Source organism: Anastrepha ludens, chromosome 2 (genome assembly GCF_028408465.1).
Source record: "Anastrepha ludens isolate Willacy chromosome 2, idAnaLude1.1, whole genome shotgun sequence".
NCBI classification, from domain to species: domain Eukaryota; kingdom Metazoa; phylum Arthropoda; class Insecta; order Diptera; family Tephritidae; genus Anastrepha; species Anastrepha ludens.
The window spans coordinates 45,071,463-45,096,601 of NC_071498.1; the positions used below are offsets into that span (position 1 = coordinate 45,071,463).

At 37.2% G+C, this 25,139-nt stretch overlaps 1 protein-coding gene across 4 annotated transcripts in view; it reads right to left on the reverse strand.

Moving 5' to 3' along the window:
- The window catches only part of LOC128869991 (cadherin-87A), a 290,958-nt gene that overhangs the window by 72,691 nt on the left and 193,128 nt on the right, over positions 1 to 25,139 (reverse strand). For 3 of the 4 annotated variants that reach the window (XM_054112587.1, XM_054112591.1, XM_054112595.1), the window contains exon 4: positions 2,757 to 2,822. The exons of the other annotated variant lie outside the window; for it this stretch is intronic. The gene's annotated coding sequence lies outside the window, so the exon portion shown is untranslated. The remainder of the gene's footprint in view (positions 1 to 2,756; positions 2,823 to 25,139) is intronic. 4 annotated transcript variants of the gene reach the window in all.

Below are 25,139 nucleotides of genomic sequence, written 5' to 3' on the forward strand. Positions count from 1 at the left end.
GTATGAACTTTCTTTAGGTAAAATATTTTCAGATGTTTTTATTTTCATTTCATAAGTATTATGTTTTAGGCTAAAATACACTTAAAAAAGAAAAACAAAAAAACTTAAGTTGAATGTAATAAGCTGATATATTTATTTCACAGTAAGGCAACGCTGGAATAGTATATCGGATATAAATGTTTTTTAAAAGTTGGCACCATAAGTTCTTAATTAAAATATTTATAGAGTATACATTTTTGTTGGAACAGGTACTGTTTCCAGAATAGACTCTAGATAAATGGAGCTCACACCTCACCGCGATTAGCATCAAGGTAACAAAGGATTTCTGAGCGAGTGAAAAGTTTCTGTGAAGAGCATAGAAAATAACATATCTCAAAGCGTGATTTTGGGCAAACTTCCCCTTTTAGTATGAGCAACCATTGTAGGAGGTATCCGTACCTCACAAGTTGATAATATTGGCCTTATTAAGGCATCTTTCACTTACTTCTACATTTCAATTGAGAAAACTGCCTGTTTTGTGAGCTCTGCGCTTGCTTAATATACAGTTGCGAACACGAAATTAGCAGTATCAAAAAATATTAGATTTTTTCAAAAAACAAAATAAATAAATCTACATGTACAATACAATATGATCAGAAAGTTTTTCTTTCTTTCGAAATCTTATTCTATTCTTTAACCGACACACATTTAAATCAATTCTATAACGAAATAAAAAACTTTTTACAACAAAAGATATAAATTCAGGGTTAAAGTTAAAACAGCAGAGGTCATATATATTAAGTAAAGAAAAACTGCATTGACAAAGTTTGCAGATACAAAGTTGTATTAATATTTAGTTGAATTTTCCTAATTTTTTATTACGGCAGTACAACGGCGGGGCACTGGTAGACGTAGTTGCACACATATTTGCTTTCAGCCATGTACCGTTAACAATTTCCCAAACTTGTTGATTGTTACTCGGTTTGGCATTGTGTATAGCTTCTTTAAGTCCGCCAAAGAAATTTTGGCATTCCGACTCGTATGTTTAGGATCATTGTCCTGCTGGTAGACCCATTGTATTGGCATTTCTCCCCTGCAATACGGCAAAATAACATTCTGCGTTATTTCCACACGAATATTGGTGTCCGTTATGCCATCAATTTTGTTTATTGGGCCTACGCCATAATATGAGAAACATCCCCATACGATTACTTCGGAGTCCCAATGTTTAAGGGGGTATTCTAGTCTAGAGGCCCGAATTTCGAGCATTTTTTGACGATGAATAAAAAAAAAGCTATTGATATTTTTACGATACATTTTTTTATCATTTATTTATTCATATATTAGGAGCACACAAAATAAATTTGAAAAAAAAAAAAAAATGAATTTTCATGGAGTTATGCGTCCTTGAAGTGGAAGGGGGGAAAAAAGGCAGTGTCCCCGTCGTCACGATTTCTACCCTTGTGGCCATCTGAAAAAAAAAATACAAATTCTTAATTAATATGAATGTCATTATCGTATGAACCAGAAAAAACGGGAAAAAAAAATTTTTCCATAAAATGGCGGCTACTCAAAAAATTGAGGTCGATTTTTCTCTTATTTTTAAGCTTTCTCGAATTGTTTACACATATTAAAAAATTGAAATTTCCAGTTTTTCGAGCTTCATACGATAGAGATATATTTAAGGAATATGCATGACAAATTTCAAGCAAATCGGTTGATTAGAACTTGAGATATCGTGCCAACCGTATCGAACGAAGTAGTTTCGAGAAACACGCGTTTGAATTTCGCCGTCCGCTCAAGCCAGTCTAGCTGTCGCGTCACTAAAATAGTTGTAATTTCGAAAATAATTCGAATTTTGCAAAATCCTTTTAGGGAGATATTTTTGAATACCTAAACTATCGAATTTTGAAAAAAAAAAAATTTCGATTTTTTCAAATTTCTAGACTAGAATACCCCCTTAATGGTTTTTAGAGTGTATTATGGCTGGACGTCTAACATATTGTCGTGAACTCGTGCCGCCATAAAAAACTATTTCAGACTCTACTAATTCAGCTGTTTGTAGTCTTTTACCTCTTCACCTCTTATTTAATTTGAATGGCTGGCATCGAATACCCTAACATTCTGCAATCGTCCTGTCGGGAAGTTTTTCATTTTTTTTTTAGTTTTTTTTGCGGCTTTTCTTTAAATTTGATTGCATTTGAAATAATTTTTGCTGCACTTGTTCTGTGGTGCAGTACTTCACTCGGCCTACTATAGTCAAAACATAAATAATGTAAGCATGACACTCAATTAAAAAAAATATATAAAGAAATTATAAAAAACGTATTTTCGTCTATATCTGTGCAAAGTTTTATTAATATTCCTTGTATAACCATAAAAAACTGAAAACACGGTTTTTTTAATGCTGCACTTAAAAACATAACGACGTCAATAAACAACCGATATTTACGTAGCTATCAGATTTATTCGGCAAATTATTATACAAATTCCTTAACTCTTCACAGATATTTGGTAGTGAAATTTCCTTTTGTATGATTTATGAGAAAAAAATAAATCACTTCAAAATAAGTTTTTAAGGGTACCACTATTTTCGTGTTCTCAGCTGTATATGCGTGAGATGTTTTGAATTGATTGATTGACAGAAATCATTTTTAGTATTACAATTAAATTGAAAACGGCTAAAAAATATGTACCATACCATTTATACGACGACATTGAGAATTTCTCAGACACACTTCACACTTCAAATTTAAAATTCATTATTTTACACTTACCTTATTTTCGCGGCTGGGGCTCAATATGTATGTATGCATACAGAAAAAGTGACATTCAGCGCTAGCCTGAAACGAGAAAGAATTATTTACACATTGAAATAAGAATTATAATATTTTTCTACCCCTATCGGCGTATCGCCGCACCTTTAACACTTTCGAAACGTTCTTAATAAATAAAACCTTGTCTCTTAAACTTAATTGGATGTGTCAAAAGAATTAAATGTTTGGCTTATGAAACGTATTGAAATGTACATGCACCGGACGAACGTCATCCTTACTCACAACGAGCACCGCAATTGTGGTTGGCACAAAAAATTAACTGTTAAAAGCATCCGCCATAATAGCTGAGGCGGTTCAATACCGCAAAAGAGGCGGCAGGAAAATAAACATCCATTCTGCATACATACGTACATACACGAAGAAGGAGCGGATACGGAGTAAAATTTTAGGGGAGGAACTGGTAAAATAATGAACCTCATTGAGTGATAATGTTTTGTTAAATACAGTACAATCGTGACATTTTTCGATCGACATTTCTTAATCCGACACGTTCGGTAATCCGACAACCTCATAACGTCTATGGATGCAATTGGCATTATTTTATTTTGATCAGTCGTAGCAGAGCAGCAGAGGGGGATTGTGTTTTGTTTTCCGGTCACAACGTATTTGTCATTAAATTTGAACGACGCCCGTTCTCTCGCGATTTCTGACGGTGTTGATGTGATTTTTTTCTGTTTTTTCGTGTCATTAAATGGAACCTTCGGTAGTCCGGAATATTTGGTAATCCGACAACGTGTCGGTCCCGTATGTGTCGGACTATCACGATTGGACTGTATTAAATTTATTTCTAATGAAATTTGTAAATATGAAATTGGTCGTTGTTTATTCATATGCGAAAATATTTTCATGACGTTTTCCGATTTAATCGCAATGCCGCAGTATATATCGAGGAGGGTCGGTCAGGTCAATATTTGCATGGTTTTGGTTTTGATTCGGAGCAAAGATAAAAGTAAGATATGGGAAAGGTAAGTAAAAAACACTCAATATTTTTTCCAAAATAAAGAGTATTTCAGAAGTGACTCGTGGATGCCAGTTGTGAATAATTCCTAGATTATTGAAACTTATTATTGAAAGAAGTCAATCTTTAATAATACATATCGAAAGATTCGCTATTTTTTTTGGTGCAAATAATCATCCGAATGAGTCGACAGTTCAAAGGTTGGTGGGCAAATTTCAGTGAACTGGTTCTGTCGAGGATAGAAAACGGACTGGCACACTCAACAAGGGTTTTTTGAAAAGTGAAGTCTATGTGAATAAGCCAATAGCGATTCCAGAGCTGAAACGTAACATTCGGAACGAGATGCGATAATGTGTGAGCGAGCCCTTGAAAATTTTAACTTTCGTATGAAAAAAAGAAATACGTTTGACACCTGTAGGTGGACATTTAAACTATGCAATTTTTCTCGTACATATGTTAAGTGCAGTATTTTGAATAAAAATAGTGAAACCTGAGACAATCTAAATTTATACATATTTTATTTTAAAACAATATCTGAGCGTGTCTTTTGAAAGACCCTTTAGTGCCAAACAAATTTCTGACTAATCTTCAATTCCTTAAAACATGGAATCAATGCCTATCCATCCAATTTCCTATCTAACTGCATGAAATCTTTGATTTTTTTCAAAATTTTCAACGATCGTCCTACCAGAATGGAGGCGTTGGAATCACCGCTTTGCTCTTACATTCGATACTGCATTGAGACCAAGAAGAACGCAAATTTGTTTGGCCACCTGCTTCGTCTTTTTACCTTGGTCCCAGTAGTACTGAAGAATATATCAACTTTTCCCTTTTCGTACCTCGGAACCCACGATCATTTCACATGTATTCACACACTCATCCAATGAGCCGTTGTTCAGACAGCAGCGATGCAACATGAGCGGATACCGACTAGTCACTTATTGAAGTGTCATCGGTTGGTTTTTTTCATATTCATTAACATATGTATGTACGCTAAATTTTATTAAACACAACCCAAGTGACGTTAGCCGATCAGCTGATTCTGTCAAACTTGCTCAGAGCCAAATAACGGTCTGCAAAATAGCACATCTCTAAAAATCTTTTCACTATCTATCCACTGGGAGTTATGATCACTAAAATCAACTAGTGGAAAGCTCTCGAAAATGCCACCTAAGATTTCCTTGCCAGAATGTGCGTTCGAGAGCAGATGTCATTTGAGTCGCGGATTCGATTCGCAGCTCGCATTGCTCCGTTCCCAGCTTCAATTTTGGTTATTCTTCATTCTCTTGAAAGAACGTATCAAAATATTCAGTAGAGCAGTTAATAATTTTGGCGAAATTTTTTGCTTTTAATATTGAATCTTGAGCTGTGAAAAGAGCTGACTAAGATTGAAGCGTTTAAGAAATCTTTGAAAAAAATCGCGTTTGCAAAATTTGTAACCATTTCGATAAGTGATACACATGCAGCAACTTCATATTTTCTTTAGAAGTTTGAGATGGCAAATAGTTTCGAAGACTATGTTTTGGGTGGCCGCAATTCCTGGCTTGATAAAACTTCTATACTACATGGGTTTTTCGATTGCTCAGTATGGTAACAAATACTGTTACAATGTCTGATGTCTTCGGAGAGCCAATTATTTCTTTCAGCGAAATCCTACTCAGTGACTAAGTTAGTGATAACATACACTACTGCTTTTTCTTTATTAGCGCGATAACCACTTAAGCCAGGTTTAACAAAGCGCGCAAGACGTTTCTGCTTCATCGCAACTGCCGCTAGTTGGGCACAATCAAGCGAAACCAGGTTCTTCTGCTTTGCTACCATCAGCAGTTACTGCACCGAACACTTTTAGAGCTATGAGTAGCGGAACCGTTGGATTTTTATTGGCTGCACTATGTCTATGTCGCCGTAAAACTAATACAGTTCTTTAGTCCATGTCTGCGATATTCGCTATCGCCAACGAGCAAAGGCCCAAAAATCTTCCGCAGACTCTTGCCCTCGAACAGTCCAATAGTCTTATCGAACGGTATCATCGTCCAGGTTTCTACGCCACGCAATTGGACGGTCTTGATGATAAAATACTACTCAGACAGAAATTACCAATAAAAAATTCAAACTTATACAATGCGGTAATTAGGTGCCACGCTTTTATGAAAACTTTTGGATTTGGAGTTTTCATATAGTTCCCCCACGTGATTCCGCCCCTGTATACTCGTATATGTAATTTTATTATTACTGTTGGCAAAGGCGTCGACACAAATTGTTTGGTGGAGATTAAAAAATTTCGTTTAAGGCGAATTGCGGGAAAAGAGGTACCGCAAATAAGCTCATACATATATATGTACGTATGTATGTCACAAAGATCAAAATTAGCATTGAGGTCGTTTAATTCTCATGCCTATAAGAAAATTGGAGCTTCAACACGTGCGGAAATACTCGCTGCACCCAGGCTATTTACAATATAACATTCATTGCACTGTTCATCGCAGTTTGCCTCGTCAAGTTATGATGGACTTAGAGTTGGAGACAACTGACGCAATGCCATAATCCCTTATCCGATTCCGGTCCATCCCAACCCGTTAAGTATTCAAACTCAAATAAAGGGTTATACAATAAGAGGTGTTCATTTGATATTCAAAGAAAAATTTTATTTTTTAATATAAATGATCGGATGTTTATTTCATTATAAAGAGGAAGGTATGCCGTTAATAGTGGAAAATAACATCAGGCAAATGACCACCGCGACCACGCTTACAGGACAATCTCCTTTCCATGAAATTTTCCATAACCGAATTGCAAAGTGGCTGCCCTATGTCCTCGATAGCCTCACGAATTTCATCTTTGACGTCTTGAATCGATCCTGGGCTGTTGGCGTAGACCTTCTCTATCACGTGGCCCCAAAGAAAACAGTCACAAGGTGTTAAATCTCAAGCTCTCGGTGGCCAATTGTGATCACCTCTTCGAGAGATGACACGGTCCGGAAACTTTTCCCGTAAAAGATCAATGGTTTCGTTGCTTGTGTGGCACGTAGAGCCGTCTTGTTGAAAATAAACGTTGTCCAGATCAACAGAATCCAATTCCGCCCATAAAAAATAGTTAATCATCTCTCGATAGCGATAGATAACACCTGTTATTGGAAAACCCTTTACTAACGATTATATTTCTGATAAAGAAGCAGAAGCTATTATCCAAATACACGAGTGCACTAGTGGTGCGACGAGTACAGAAGAATGATCAAAATTTTGGTAATTCAATTGAAGCTTCTCGTTTCATTTAAGCAGCTAAATTATAAATAAAGCAATAAGCATATATGTACATATGTATGTATCGTAAGTAGATAAGCAGCGAAATCTTAACCAATCTGAAACAAACGCACATCGGTACGGGTATGTAGGTATGCAGATGTGTAAAAACAAAGAATTCGAATCATTTTAGGAGCTGTAAGAAACAGAGTTCGGAATTCGATCCAATGAATTTATGCAAATGAGGCAAACACATGCGCAAGTGGAATTTTCGAAGCTATGCATTGCTTATTCTACCGTAACAGATAACAAATGCAAATAGGTATAAACATATACATATATACATACATATGTGTACCAGGACAGAGCTATTTAAATTGTGCAGAGATTACCTTGTAGGGAAAGTTTCGAAAAAATGTAGGTACGTGTCGTGAACAATGAGTCACGTGTGGTACGAATACATAAAAAGGCGTGTACCCTCCCTCAGCTGCCCTAGCCGGATACACATGGCTTGCCTGGCGCCGTACACCCATTCCTTGGTGGAAATTCGGGATAGTTTTCTTTCTCAAACCTGGGAAAGCTGATTACGCTCTGGCTAAGTGGTTCAGGTCAATTAATTTTACCTCTTTCATACTGAGCAGCTTGGAAGATTTGATATGTATGTACGAGCAAAAATTGACGCTTACACCCTTTTTGGGTTTTCGGCCGAGCTCCTCCTCTTATTTGTGGCGTGCGTCTTGATGTTGATTCACAAATGGACCTGCAGTTTTAAGCCAAATGGGGTTTTATGAGGAGCTTGGAAGGTATGTCAGAAAAGTACATTAGATGAGGGACGTTGTTGGACGGTCAGTACAAATCCACAAACCTAATAAAGTGGAAAATCTGGTAAATGAGTACTACATGGCCGAGCAACTAGAATCGAAATGCGACCAAAAGCAGGAATACTAATCAACATGCCTACCAAAGTAGAAGATGTTTTGAGTAAGTTCTACTTGATTTAGTCGCTAAGATCGGCATGGGGCAGAAAGCAGGAGAATATTAATCCACAAACCCACCAAAGTTGGAGATCTTCTAAATTAGCTCTACATGAGTTGTAACTAAGATTTTGTGGAGATGGAAGCAAGTGAAGACATACTGGGAGGATTTATTAACATTGAGGCGGGTTTTTCATTTGTTCTCAGCTGCCAGACAACACGGGCTAGATAAAAATGTTATCTAGAAGTTTAAAAAATATGGGCTTTGTATCATAGCACAAGTTGCTCTTAGGATGTCATTTTTTCGGCTCTCCTTTGGATTCGGTCGTTGACTCGGAGATGTAAAACTTCAACCGAGTTCAGGCATATATTAACGATATTGCATTAGAGAAATTTCTTAGGACCGAAGTGCTGGTGTACCTCCCAGGAACTTGCTGTCGATCCAAGTAAGACAACCGTGGTACCTACTAGAGACCAGAAGAGTAGAAATAAGTATTTTCGCGGAAATAAAATATCTAAGATTAATTACGTAGAATACGGCTTTTGAAACTGTGGTTTCCGGGAGGAGGAGATAACGCGGGTACCAGATCAGAGTATGCGATGACAGCTAAGCTGCTCATTGAACCAGATGTATTGAATATGAATCAGTTATACTTTCTATTCCTCGATAGCCTGCTTATTAAAAAGCCAGGGAAGATTGAAAAGGAGCTAACCATATAATATCCCACATCCACCCGTTTTTCTTATCCGTACTTAATTTGTTTCTTTTGAGGTCTTCTTTTAATGAGCTCAACTGCTGATTTGAATAATTTAAACTCCAATTACTTTGAGAGTACTAGGTACTAATGTTTGGCAGGCTGAGAGAGGCTGCAGATGGACTGAACTGATGTTACCTGTCACGTTTGATCGACTGTCGCAAACCCTTCTGTCATTAAGCAGAGGGGGGTGCAGACGGCTGGTTGGACTAATGACGGGCCACTTTCTGTGGGCAAAGCACATGGAAAGGTTGGGCATCTCAGACAGTGTACTCTGCCCAGCTTGTGAAAAGGAGGATAAGACGGCGGACCACTTCCTGTGTGTCTGCCCCGCCTTCGCTCGAATCAGGTTTGAGGTCTTTGGCACTGATGTGTTAAGAAGCGACCATCTTGGCTCCTTAGCACCACAAGATCTACTCAGATTTCTTCGGAGATCGGGTAGATTTAAAGGGAATCCAAGTGTAGTACAATGGACTTAATTAATGTCTGAGAGCTGCCCTTCTAGTTGTCCCGACAAAGAAAAAAAAATTAGGTACTAATGACTTATTTTATTTCCAACAAGGTAAGAGTAGATGGATCTATTCTTGCCAGCTCATAGGCGAAGGGACTTCTCTCAATCCCGCAGTAACCAGGTATTTCTAATGTGACTGTGCATTACTGTGTTTTGTCAGTAGCTGATTGGGTTTCCTAGTTTGTGTTGAATCCAGCTGAGTATCTGAAAAAATTAAAAACTGTGCGTTTTAAGTTTTTCGCAAACTTTATGCGGTTGCAGGTTGCCTATCGCAGTGGATGGTTTAATGAAAGTGTACCGGTTATTTTATCCATATTTGATCATGGGTCGTAAGTTGAGACTCCAACCTTCTCGCTATAGGAATCTGACTAAGAAGATCCTGCCAAAACAGATGGAGAAATTCTGCGCCATTCTAAATGAGCAATTATTCCTAGAGGCTGCCTATGTGAAGGGGGTCAATCTCTTTTTGCTGCAATCGGACCAGTTCTCACCGATTCTGTCATTGAGAAACAAACTATGCTTTAGAGTTTATTCAAACAAAGGATAGCGCTATTTTTAGCCACCACACTAAGGAGGCATAAGTTATATTCGGAAGTACGGTCGAAATGTAGTAAGACTTCAGATCCGGTGTCCCGCCAAAATGTCTAGTACAGGTCGACATTGACCACGCGTAACTTTATTTACGCTTTTGCCGAACTGAAACTCAGTGTCTTATAAAGGTCTATACTTAGCATTATTTGACTTCGTCAGTGCATGAAAGATACTTTCTTTTGTTTTGGTTCAAATTCAATGTTGAGAGTTATCTTTACACTTTTCTGAATCTTGCCTACATTTTAAGTGAAATTACGTCTTTATTGAAAATTTTCCCTGCAGGGTACTGATGTGTACGAAGACATGATTTGCTTGGTTTCTTAATCAAATGAGCTCACATTTGTGTGCTAGAGGATGAATAATGCGAGGATAATGGGCAAGACAGGCACCAATGCCAACATACTCATACCTACATATACACATACACATATGCATAATCGACTATTGTCATCAAGAATAATACACAATAAACACAATGCCGAAGGATGTCATATAAGTAGCGCCTCAATACTGGCGACTATCTCCATTTATAGGTTATCAGCAGTAAAAAATGAGTAAATTTCGTGAAAGCCCTAGTTATATGCTAATTCATTTCTTAATTACATTTCAATGCGGGCAAAACGGATGCATATTAAAACAGTTGGTCTCGTCCAAATGAGCGCTCCTATCCTTGGGGCAAATATACAACATAACCTAACGTGAAGCAGCTGATATCCAGTTTTGCGCAAAAGGGGCGATTTGTAAATAAAACTCATTCGGTAACTATAACCAAACTCGTTTCATACGGAGCAGAATGCGTATTTGCAAATATGGTACCAGCAGCGCTGAGAGACGCTCACACAAATAAAGCAAATGGACTTAATGACACTGATGAATGGATTAATCCCTTCACTTTGGTGTAAAGTATCCTCACAAACCCATGCTATCATCGATTTCTGCTTTTATTACTCAAATAGCTCCGACAATATTCTTCTTAAGGATCAGGGCCGTTTCTGAGTTATATACTTATATATATATAATTGGCGATTACTCCCGTTTTAGATGTTAATGTTGTTCCACCCACAGTTTTAAGCGGATTCCGACCGGCAGATATTTTTTATGAAGATCTTCTTCATGGCAAAAATACGCTCGGAGGTTTGCCATTGTCTAACGAGAGGCGAACGCTATTAAAAAAAATCTTCATTTTGGTATTTCACGAAGATTCGAACCTACTTTCGAATGGTAGTCACGCACCAACCCATTCGGCTACAGCGGCCGCCATATGATTATGCTCATAATATTAATTTTCAACGGTACCTCACAAAAGCACGTCCAATTGCAGCTCCGAGATAGTAAACATAGCGTTGAAAATGCTGATAAAACAATTTAAGTGCGCAACAGCAGCAACAGTCGTTCTGTTTGATGAGTTTAAAGCCTTAGCTGTGGAAAAACTCCATGAAGAAATCAAACAGCCCTATCTTGGGGGCAAGAAATATTCGCCGCTAAGCGAGATACAATTTTTGCTCTACATGCTTCATAATGAAGATGTATCATAAATCAATGCCGTTCCGTTGATCCAATAAAAACGAATACCAAATCACATCTCCAGCCAAAATAATAATACACTCTAAGTTGTACTTCGGGGACACTGAATGGTAAAAAGTTTAATTGCGTTTTAGGACCATCAATTCCGACATTCATTTCTTTCCACAAATCGATTTGTTGCTAAAATATTTGGATAACGCCAGAACAAAGGTTCACTGTAACCATTCTAGGTTTTTGTTTCCAAATGTGTCTTAGTTCACCTCCAATACTCAAGACACCTTCGGTATTCCTAATGAATCAGTTAAACAGTTCTTAAAAAATACTCTATAAACAGAGTCACCATTCTGCCTGACTGTCTTTCGGAGCATCCATCTGATTCTGCCAGAAACTATTGAGACTGTAGCAGACTACTAAATCACATGCTCATTGTTCATTGCAAGGGAATTTTCTCCCAGAAAAGCAGGATGCAAACCTCTTCAATGCTCGCAGAAGCGCAACTCATATTGGGCAGAACAAGTTGGTTTAAAGGCTCACGGATGCTAACGGGTCACATCTTATCTAGAGGCATGCGAAAATCCGACATAGAGAAGATGAATCGGAAACCTTAAAGTTAGTCCTACGCTCCAACTCGAGCTAAAGGAAATTATATAATATTTCAAAGTAAATGCTGTGAATAACAGCTTTGGAGAAAATCAAGCAAAATTGGTGGGTTCCGCAATTTTGGAGAATGTGAGTGATTAGTTAAGTTAAGGATACGGAAAATGCTCAGATTCGCTTGGGGTTGCAATTTGGTTTCCGTAATGATATAAAATAGGCCATTGAAAGCATTTACGTAGGATCTGATACGCACAAATATCTCAAAATAATGTAGTGTCTCACCAATCCCGACACCCTCCCATTTACTGCAGGGTATTGTAAGTTCATATTTAGACATACGGACATTGGATCACCAGTGTCATCCCGTTTTTTTCTTATCATCTGAAACTAAAGAATGTAGCTCAACTTTAACTTATGAATATATTAAAATAAAAGTACGCAGGATGTCAATAATAAAGCTAAACGTTTCTACAAGCTACTGTAAACAGCTTAGAAAGTAAATGGCAGAGCAAACAATAGTAAAGCTGAACGCTACATACTCGTATGTACCAACATATGTGTATACTTTTTCTACTTACACGAGAGGGAAGAAATTTTACGAAAATAAAACTGAAAAATGTGTAGAATTGCTTGATTTAAAATAAGAATATGTGTAGGTATGTATTGTTGCATATTTACAAATGGGCTCATGCAACACGTGTTGTATGCTCGTAGCAGCAGGTGACGCAGATAATCTAATCTATGAGTAAATACATAGATTATTTACAAGTACGATGTATGCTATGACAGGGAAGATTTGCTCATTCAAGAGTGCAACTATGCATAATAGAAAATGAATCTGGTATGTTATTTTGGTTGATTTGTGTGATGTATGTAAATTGATGGCTGTATAAATGGAAGAGACAGAAAGAAGCCAATACTGACTTGTAGAAATAAGAGACGAATGCACATATAATAGAATTTTATATGCCATCTACGTCAAGTACTGGTCGCAAAATGAAGTGCTACAGTTCTTCTGGAACCTTTAACTGTCAACACAAATATTATATAATATTATGCTATGCAGAGTTATGTTATGCCATATTTTACTATGTTATAAAAATTTATATTTCGTGTGTTATTATGTATTTTGTTATGTTATGTTAGGTAATGCTATGTTATGTTATGCTATGTTATGTTATGTTATGCCATGTTATATTTCGCAGTGTCGATTATGTTGCACTATGTTATGCTATGCTATTTATTGCAAAGTTGTCTTGCGTTATATTGTGATATGTTATGTTTTGTAATGTCGTTCCTTGTTATGTTACGCTATGTGGCGTTGTGTTTTAATATGCTATATTATATTTCGACATGCTATATTTTTTATGTTATGCTTTGTTGTGCTTTATTATGCTGCAATGTTATGTTATATCAAGCTATATTTTACAGGGTGGGCCATATAGCGTTTGCTTTTTGAACCACCTATTTTTTTGAGAATGGTAACACAAATGACATATCAAATGTGTTCATAATTTACTTAAAGGTTTGACATTTACGAAATGGGACGCTATACGTTTGAACAAAATTGGGAAATATTGAAAACCTATTTCCAAAGTGGTGAGTCTTCTTCTTCTTCCGCGGTTACAGTAAATGGCGAGCGTTACCGTGACAAGGAGTTTTTGTTTCCAAAAATTGAAGAGGATGACATGAACGACATTTGGTTTCAACAGGACGGTGCAACTTGTCACACTGCCAAAGTTATACTCGAACTTTTGGCTACCGTTTTTGAATTCCGATATCAATTAGCCGCCTCGGAGCTGCGATTTAAGCTCGTTGGACAATTTTTTGTGGGGAGCCGTTAATCACAAATGCTATGCGAACCATCCAGAGACGATTGATGCTTTAAAACGCGAAATCGAATTTGCCATTCATGAAATCGGAGCCTAAACAATCGAATATGTGCTTAAAAATTGGGTTGATCGAGTGGCCTACTGTAAAGCCAGTCGTGGCAGTCAGTTGAACAATGTTCAATCTTCAAAAAAAAAAAAAAAACCAGTCTAACGGTTAGACGCGATAGAAGTGAAACCTTCCGTAAAACAAACTGAGAGAGAATGAGACGAAAGCAGCATTAGGAGCGAGATAATTATAGGTTCATTATAATATTGGAACTTTATCGTAATCTTTTCTAAGTATCCACGTTACTTCTGGTATATACTTTATTACATTTTCGTGAATGAATTCCGTGATGCAATTTATTGATTGATTCGGTGAAATATAAATTGCCACAATTAAAACTGTTTTTCCATTGCTCAATCTGGTTTCGCATGCACATATTTCTCCCACATTTTAGAGAGCTGAACAGACAGTGATTCTAGTTGCTGTGCATTCAGATCTATCTGTGGAGTTACAATACGAGCACCGTCATTTTGATTGTGGTATATTGCAACACCACCTGCAATTGCGGTAAATATTTAAAAATGGAAATATTTACGAATATAAAAATACGGACGCAATACGCAATGTTATCTTCCAGAAGGAAGAAAATTTCAAGTCGTAAGGACACGAGGCTGTACAAACAGGAATTTTGGGGTGTTTGATACCTCTGCTAAATCTTTACACTTTAAACGATGTTGCTTGGTCCGCAATCAACGCAATGTTGAGGAAATCCTATGAACCAAATTTATTTTTCTTTGCTGAAATGGGCCATTCCATTGACTGTAAAATATGAATGTATATGATCTCAACTGTGAACAATTGATGATATTGAATGAATCAATGGAGCTGGAAGAATTTATAAACAAAAAATGTACCGTTTTCCATCAAAACATAAGAGTACATAAATTTAAACGGCATGACAAAACCTACGAATTTTCTGTGACTCCACTTTAGAGTTCTGCCGTTCGATTCTGCACGGAACTGCAACGATTTGTCGATTCCAAAAACGTAATTTCTACTCGATGAAATATTGTGATTTCTCTACTGGTAGAGGAGAGATAAACTAAAAATTCTATACTGGTCTAGAACTTAAAGAGTAGCAAGCACCAAATGAAGTTAGTAGAATCGTCTAACATCCGTATAACAGGGACAATGAAATTATTATTAAATTATACTTATGTATAATGTGAAAAGAAGACACTTTAGACACAATTAATAATAAGGAATGTTACCTGCCAAATGAGGATCAAATAAGCAGTTACCCCCAAATTTTTCAAGCCAAAATTCATGTAATGGATATTTTAGATTGAGAATGTCTTCAAAAAGGCATATCCCCAAAATTCATATACATTCCGTCTGGCTTTGCGATTTCATACAGAATTGTAGAGCCAAATGGTTGCCTTAGCTAAGTACCAGCACATGAGGGTCCTGACGACAGCGACAGGACAGTGCTCATATGGAAGTTCGTTAGAAATTAAAAAGGTAAACAGTTTGTCAAGGCCCTAGATACAGCTGGCCTCGATTTCTTATTCTCCCATCAAAGGAAGTATTAAAATTACTTCTTAATTTAGGCAAAGGAAGTATCAAAATGTCTTCTTAATTTTATCAATATTTCAAAGGTCTCGGCAGGCAATGGCAAACCTCCGAGTGTATTTCTGCCATGAAAAAGCTCCTCATAAAAATATCTGCCGATCGGAGTCGGCTTGAAACTGTAGGTCCCTCCATTTGTGGAACAACATCAAAACGCACACCACAAATAGGAGGAGGAGCTCGGCCAAACACCTAACAGAAGTGTACGCGCCAATTATTATTATTATTATTATTTCAAAGGTCTGGGCAGTTATTTCAGCAAAATGAATTCAGCAAAATTAAACTGCCGGATACAAATGTCTATAATTTTTACTAATTGAACTTCAAAGCGCTGGGTTACATAACCTGTGAATGGCTTGCGGCCACTAGGCCCAGAGGTTTGGTTAGATTATATGGTTTCCCATGAGAGGGCCCACAGAGAAGATAAATCAAAAAACGTTCCGGTTTCTAGGTCCTTAATACATTCGAAAAATTAAATAAAAAATCAGAAGGAGCTTTAAAAGTTATTAGCTTTAGCTCCAAACACAATACTTAACTAGTAGAGTGGCGCAGGGATATACTGTACAGAGTTAGACTTAAGGAAGTCGTATAAGCTTTCAGATCACTGTTGTGCATTCCAGGCTGAGGTTTTCGCAGTTACAAAGGCAACAGACCTAGTTTGGTTTACTACTGGCACCAAATCCAAGGTTAACTTTTACATGATAGTCAGACATCCATTAAAGTGCTTACATCGTTTAGTACAGCGTCCAAGGTCAAAGCAGCGAGGCAGTAGAAAGGTTGGCAACGAAGTGTAAGCTACATTTTTATTGGGATGCAGGCCATAAGGGCATTGAAGGGAACGAGATAGTAGACGATATAGGAAACATGGGATATCTCTATCCTCTGTTTTTGTCAACGAAATACCAAAGTCAATACGAATATTATACAACAACTAGACGAAAACAAGATCAGAAAATTGAGGACAAGATGGGAGAGTCTGTCCACTTGCACAAATACTAAGATCACATGTAAACATGATGATCACAGTCGCACTCGATTTATACTATCACTAACACGAAGAAATCGTAGAATTATGATAGGCGTGCTAGCAGGGCACAGCCCAGTACTAGCGTATGTCTATAAGATAGGAGTTTCGGACAGCGAGGAATGCAGGAAATTTAGGGAGCAGTGCTCAATGGCAACTATAGAGCATCTTAAAAAATCTGGGGGCACCACAGCTTGATGGATTGGAAGATATCTCAGCAGTAGGTTGGAAATGTCTTCTTAGATCCGCAATAGAAACAGGCACCATGAACTCCATCTGGTATAGCTATGGACCGAACATGTCTATGCCTGACTGTACGCCAACCATTTCAATCTAACCTTCTTATACATATAAGGCATAATAAAAATAATAGTTTAATAAAAAAGAACGATGAAGATAGTTGACGGAAAGGAAAATGTTCTTATAAAATATTTTTACTTTTCCAAAGACTGTGGCGAGTAGAATTGACCAGTTAGTTACATTCAACTCGCGTTCATTTAGGAAATACATAAATACTGTCTACACAAGCATTCCTTAGTTGGTTTCCTGTAGTATATTAAGTGAATATGCAGCTGTAAAATGTGGCCAAGATTAGGTCGCTCGATTGCTGCAAGAACGTCGTAGCTCAAAAACTTTTTTAATTCGAAAAAAAGCGGCTTGAAAGGGTTCACTTTACTACAGTTCACAAATAACAATAAAAAATATATTTTCTTTTAATGAGAGTTTATTTTTATATACACCGTTACGAATTTTTTACACATCGTAAAGTAAAGTAGCTATGACCATTACCGCATATTAAACTAAAAACCAAAAAATTTCATTACGCCGTTTTTCCAGCAAACGATGGATGCCGGTATGTAGCAAAATGTGTATCCGCAGGACAAAATGGATGATGTATATTCGCAGTATTAGATAAACGACTTTTAGAATCTGTCTTTGACATTTTTATTAAATTTCAACTTCTTCGCCGTAAGCGTTTCATGCGCTTAAGGGGCAGTAACAGCAGCAGTAGCAACACTTCCGGAAAATTCAATTTATTTTGCTTTTACTGAATTTCTTAGTATGAAAGTGAAGGATTTTTAATACCTACATAATAATACATACGTATGTACATATAGACAAGGCATGAGCACAGTTCCGGGCATTAAATAAATTTGGTGAGGTAGTAAGTTTTCATGTAATGGGCTGCATAGGCAAGCAATTGTGGGATTCAGCGGGTGGACTACTGTTTTAAGAAAATTACCGAACGTGACAAGGCAAAATTTTGGTAAGATATACTATACGGAATATAGGTGAAATGATTTAAGAGTTAGATTTGACATACTTCTAAAAGAGTTATGTGAAGAATAGGTGTGTAAAGTGCTGAACTGACTCAGGACGCCAGAGACTAGCTCGATGGAGGATCGCTGTCTGGCATGTATGACTTTACAAAATATATAAAAAAAAACACCCCAAGAAATTGGGCGAGCGCTCACAGAAAACGGCGTTGTCAAAATTTCTGCAAAAACAGCCTGTCAGAACCTGTAAGATTGGTGGTGGCCCCCTCGTAGAAAGCAATTCTTGACAATGAGGATAGGGACTAATAAAAATGATTAAGTTAGGTGAGGTTGGCCTGGTTGCTTGTCTAAGACAACATACTCGGTGGTCTTAAGGCCTATTGTGATACCTGTATTTGATTTCCATCCCCGAACTAAGTTGCTTAAACCACTTAGATATTTTTAAGAAGGTAACTAGTCGCTCCAGTGAGACATTTTGCAAACTTTTCAGTTTTTCAAAGAAATAATCGCCAAGATATTTGGCACCGCTTCTTTGAAGTGCACGACATTCACAGAAGAGGGGTTGTGCCGCCTCAATTTCTTCTTGATCTCCACAACTGTGAAGTACACCCATTATACTGCCAATACACCAGTGACCCGCTTTATAATACCTGTGAGGTTGCAGACATTTTATCTTTTTAAAATTCAGTTTTAGCCAGCGCACTTTGGCGACCCTCCAGTTAGTAGTCAGAGATCACCCACCTTCTATTGGTTTCTGCTATTCCGCTCAAGTCAATCGCAGTGTACAGTTTTTATAGAATGATGCTTATGTCCTCTACCACTCGCTGAAGGTCAAGCCTTTCCTTGCATACTCATCCGCTCTTTCATTTCCCTCCGCTTTAGAGTGGCCGGAGACCCCACAAAGTGTTGTGTTGTGTTGTTGCATAAACGAGAGCGACCTTCTGTATTCTTTAACACATTTTGAATTAATGTACGCTGAGACCAGAGCCTTGATCACTGATTGACTGTTAACAAGCAATGGTAAGGTTTGCCGGAGGCAAGCTCATTAGTCTTATCGTTTTTGATGCTTTGAGACTGATTTTCTCAGACGAGTCTAATATAAGCTTTTTGGTAAGTAGAAGAATCGGTGAACGATATAGCGATGGATGTATTAGAATAATGATTATCTCCTATTGCGGTTTGCGAAAAATTCGATCTCGTGGATAAAGTGTCTTAATCGCCGTTAAATAAAATGATCACTTCAGTGTTTCAGTGTTCAGTGTATTGCTGGATACAACATTTGCCATAAGAACGTGGAAGAATAAGGAACTTTGACTACCTCCTAAAAAGTGCGACGTAAGCTTTCAAAATCGTTAATACACATATATTGTTTTTGTCCTCTCTACCAGAATCCATTGCCGGAACTAATTGATCTTGCCTCAAGAAAGTGTAATCAAGAAGCCTTTTCGAGAAGAGAGAAATCTTGCAGCGTTTATCGGTGGTAACTCCATCTGTCTTCTGAGTGAGACAGTGCATTTACTTCAAAACTTGCAAAATTTCAATTGCATGCCCCTTTATATTCATCCTTGTAAGACAATAGTTCTTAGTTCCTTTGGACGCAAAAATCCTAAGCTATGATATGTAAATCAAAGCACAAATACAGTCGTTTCTTTCTCGTGCTAACCGGTGCGAGTTAGACACACCAAGTGAAGCCAAATACTTCTCCATCCAATCTTTCCAACGCAGAGGAGGCCCACCTCTTCCTCCACGACCACCAGCTGATACCGCATTCAATACTTTGGGAGCCGGAGCGCTTGCATCTATTTAGACGACATGACCCAGCCAACGCAGCCGCTGGATCTTTAATCGCTACACTATGTTTATGTCATCGTAAGGCTCATAGAGCTCATTGTTCCATCGCCTACGATACTCGCCATTGCCAACGTGCAAAGATAAAAAAATTTTGCGCAAAATCTTTCTCCCAAACACTTCAAGGGACGCCTTCAGATATTGTCATCGTCTAAACTTAGGACGGGCATGATGAGAGCCTTATAAAGTATTAGTTTTGCTCACCGAGAGAGGACTTCACTACTCACTTGTATGTTTATTTCAAATCAACAATTGTGGGCAAGGAAGATTCTCCGTTAGATTTCAAGGATGATTGGGCCACCTTGTAGTTAGAACAAGCTTTTCCGTAGTATCTTGACCACAACCTCACTTAGCCGGTCTAGTTTTCCATAAATATTTATTTTAAGTAGTTAATAAATATCTCGGGTATGACCCAAAGCAGTCCATAATAATACTTTTTTGGTATATATCGACGACAGCCTTACCTAGCCGGTCTAGTTTTTCAAAAATCATTTGTTATTAAGTGGCTAAAACATATACAGAAAATGAAACGAATCAGATAATAAATATGATTTTTCAGATTATATCGAGCAAATCCCTTAGTGGGGCTCATAAACCCGCCCAGAACTGTAAACTTTCCCAGAACTTATAAGTCTTTTCATTCCTTAATTTCTTTCTTGCCTCAAGAAAGCGTAATCAAGAAACCTATTCGAGAAGAGAGCATTCTTCCAGCGTTGAATGGAAAAATCAAGAGGGTATACTTCTTGCATATTTGGCCTGGAAAAAGAATGTGAACTAGTTTTGGTTCTAAAATCACAAGACGCCCACCAGTTCAATACCAGTTTATTCTCCTGCAGGGTAAATAGCACTGGAGAAATTATTGTGTAAGGCTTTTGTGTTGAAATATTGGCTTTGATGACAAAATACCCGCATTAAATGTCATGCTGTTCTTTTTGTATTTTTTTTAATATTTTTTTTATAATTTTTTTTATATTTCTTTCGCACAACAGCCAGCCGTTTTAGTGATGAAAGCAACGGGCTACTGTGGTCCACACTTAAATGAGAAAAGTTTCCAACTTGTTATTTTTCATTTGAATCTTTTTTTAGTCCCACACATTTTTGGTAAACACATTTATGTATGTATGTAAGTAAATAAAATAAACAACATGTAATTTCAGAGAAAATGAAATTGACAAATATTAAAGAAAAGAAAATAAAACACTCAACGGTTCTTCTGCACCAATGACGATAATAGCAAGTGAAGCAACAAAAAAGCAAAAACCGAGAAAAGCTTTTGCGTAGGTAAGGAAAAATGGGGAAAATTAAATGCCAACGGCAATGTCGAAAGCAACAGGTTCTCATATTAACTGGTGATGGAAGTCAACAGGCCGCTTAAAGAGGGAAGAAGGAGAGAGAATTTTTGTAAAGTGAACAATTTAGAATATTTAAGGCATGTGGAAAACTAACAAACACATTTTTTAAGGATTTAAAAATCCTGCATATGATTACAATATGAAATAAGAGAGAATGGAGGGTCTTTTACTACACTTCATCTGGTTTGTAGCCATTTAAATGGGTAGCTTACAGTTTGCTGTAGAATAGAGAATGGAATATTTTACAGAAATTTCAATAATGGACTTGTCAAATTCATAAAAAAATTCCATGCGTTGGATCTTTCGTCTGGCATCCATTGTCGTGTGATATCACAACTATGGACTGTTTTCTGTGCGAGTGTGTGAAACCATTAGTCTACGCTGATAAACCATTCTTCTTCTTCTTAGCAGAACCATTCTTCTTCTTCACAGTCTTTGTTGAACCATTGCTTCAAACTATTCACGTTGAACTAAGAGCCAATATTCGATGAGTTAACACAAAAAAGCACTCCGCTACTCGTAAAAGTGGATAGACGTGGCATAAATCAATAGTTAACGACAGCAGTAGCAGTAGCAGAGCTCCCGCCTTCCCAATAGAATTGAGATCCGCGTCATGGTAGCGTCATTCCAGCACCTGAATGCCTTCATTACGAAGCCAATTTTTTTTTCGCAGCAGCCGAGTGCTTAGAATCGTTATTCAGTTGAAATCGCCAAATTATCGAACACTCTTCTGTAGTATATGGCCCTACACCAAGGTATCGAACACAGCACCATCGTCTAATATGCCAAAGCCATCTAATAAAATGGATTTTTGGCGGAAAGCCCAGTTGATTTGACAATCCATCACAAAGGAGCAATATAAAGGACTGGTGAATTCGATGGCTGAAGATGCGTCGAAGACTGCACATCTTTCATCGAGATCAAATGGATCCGAAGAAAATCAGTAATGCTCCTGTTGCAGATATTTTGAAATTTGTTCGTAAGTTAAGAATTTGGTTTTCAACCAATTACCCACCTGTAGCAGGGAACATCTAGATTGAATAGAACCTGATGTAATACGTTTAAAGTATTAGTGTCACTCAATAGGATTAGTATTAACTATTAAGTACATGTTTTGGTACTAGGGCACAGAAGATCTTTTAGCTCAAAATGTCGGCCATTAGGTGCACTGGACGCACAAAATTATTATTAAGCGCGGCCGTTATTCTGAGTTAAATTGTCTTTTTTTTCATGTTTGTTTGAATAATGTTGCAAATAAAATGAAAATAGATAATTTTTTGGCGAGATATTTTAGCATTTTATCGTGCGAACTGAATGGATTGTGTTTTCACTTATTCTTTTCATCGGAAAGCGAAATATTTCTGTTGTTGCTAAGAAGGCGGGATCAGTATATGAAAAGAGAGATAGCAACAGTTCATTATCAGTACATTTGGAATGGTGATATAAACGATTGAATGTGTTCACAGGATTAAAGTGCGTTCACAGATGCAGTGATTAGCAATAAATCTACAAACACATATGGCAGATTAGCTGTAAAACTAACAATCAGCTCTTACGACGGTTTTGAAAGGTTTTTCTTCACAGAAATTGGTTTGGTGGAATATTTTATTATTTTTGTTTTTTTTTTAATTTGTATTAACGATGTGGAAAACAGGCAAAGAGAAGCAGTAGCTAAATTAATTGCGCAATTTACTGCTAATAATAGACAGTCGGAGGAAATTCGTAAACGACGTCTACTGAGGTTAAAAAAATTATGGCAGCATTTTATTTAGTTTTTACTGTTTGGAATAATAATTATCGATAACAAAGAAAACACATGGTTGTACAGCAAAAAGTATGTTTATAAACTGAGATTATTTTATAATCTTGGATTTCGGGAGATAAATTTGAATCTTTAATCTCGTGGGAGAAGTTAAGCTCGAGAAAGTAGGTAATCTACAGGGTGGGCCAAATAAGACTTACTAATGTTAAACACAAAATAACTTTTGCAATAATTATTTATTTTGGTTAATTGTTTTTATACATAGAATATATTTTATGGAAATAATATATGAAATATTACATCAGACAAATGTCCACCATTTTTCTCGATCCAAAGATTGACTCTTTTTAACGCGTTTTCCATTACACCACATAATGTTCCTGGTTGAAGGCTCAGTATTTCATCTGGAATATTTTGCTTCAGCTGTCTAATAGTCTCCGGTTTATTAAGATACACTTTGTCTTTTAAATATCCCCATAAAAAGAAGTTGGGCGCAGTCAAATCTGGCGAACGAGGTGGCCAAGGGAAATCTGAATTTTTGGAAATCAAACGTTCGCCAAAAATTTCACGCGGCCGGTCCATAGTTTGCCTAGCAGTATGCGCAGTTGCTCCACCTTGTTGAAACCACAAATTAGGATACTGCTCCGCCATTGGCCGCAAAAAGTTTTTAATCAATGTTCTGTAAGAAGCTCCTGAAATCGATTCCGGTGTTTCATCCTCATTTTCGAAGAAATATGGATCGATAACTCTAGTGGCCATAACACTGCACCAAACAGTACATTTAGATGGGTGCAACTGATGTTGGAGTGTTGCCCTTGGATTTTCAGAGCCCCCCCATCTACAGTTTTGTTTGTCGACATAACCATTTAAATGGAAATGCACTTCATCCGACATATGCCGATATTTATGCTGCGTTAAAACAATTGATCGTTGACAAGAATAGAAAAACTCGATAATTTTAACGCGTGGTGTTGTACTGTAAATTTCCAACAATTGGCCCACCCTATAATATAGATATATTTGAACTTATGATAACAGCATATTTTTATTGCCATCATTAGTATATTTTAAATATCTTCATTGAACCGTTGATTTGAAAATCTGCACTTCCATCTCATGTCCTTTCGATGCCCTTTATCTCGGAGAAGATCTTTATAATGTAACTAGATAGTATACGACAAGTTATCTACAACTTATAATGTTATTAATAAATATTTTCATGTGCCCTTTTCTACATCTCATTTCCAAATCTATAGATTAAAGACTTGAGAGGATACAAAAACTTTTATAAATTTTGTGTTTCGCACATTAAATTTTGCCTTCCTCACATTTATAAATTGATATGTGGGTGTCACACGAATAAACGCGTAATTTCATAAAACGAATTTGAATCTGCGACCCGCAGCAAAATCTAAACATTTATGAAGTGGTGACGAGTGGTTCATTTACGGTAACATAAAGCGAAAACGGTCGTGATTGCATTGCGGTGAGGTTAGCAGGCGCAAGCGCTGGCTAAACCAATACCGACTGTCACAGGGAGGTACTGCTATCTATTTGGGGGAAGAAAGAAAGTTAAGAGAAGAGATTAAGTCTGTAAAAATGTATGTAAAATTTCCGAAAAAGTGCATTATTTATCGTATGGGAATTCAATGGCAGTTTTCAAGGCGCACCTAATTTTTGTTTCCATAGAACAAATTTAGAGGGTGGCATCAAGAAAACAAAAAACACATTTTTTGGGCCGCTCTTGTGTTGCATGATGTTGTTTGATGTAAATCGGATTATTCCAACTATGGAAATAAATCCCATGCAAAAATGATGCACATCTTTTTACTTCGTCTCATGTTTATTAAAGGAATATGCAATTACTTGCGACACCGCAAACTCGTCTATCAAACCTCAGAGGGTTCTCGATGTATATACACGTCACATCAGGATCGGCTTGTGGAACACCAGCTAAGACGAAATACTCAATTCAATATGGAAATGCCCGATAAAACCTTTCTAATCGGATATGCAGACGATATCGCTCATAGAAAACATAACCAAGTCATGATACAGACACAAACGTAGCTAGATTCACGTGATCTCAAGTTAGCCACAGAGAAAACGGAGCTAATACCTGTACAGCTAACCAAGAAGCACATTCCGTTAGAAGTTAGCCTGCAAACTTGCTCAACTACGCTAACCAAAAACGAAGTTCTAAAGTACCTAGGCATAAGACAGAACCCAACAATAACTTTCTGGACCCAAAAAACACATACAGCACACTGAGTAGTAGACTGATGGCAAACATAAGCGGAACCCAAGGGAAATGGGAAATAATGATGGCCACCACTCTTTCAGTTCTATTATACTGAGCTGAACTGTGGACAAATGCGCTAAATCACAGGTGTAAACTCTTAGC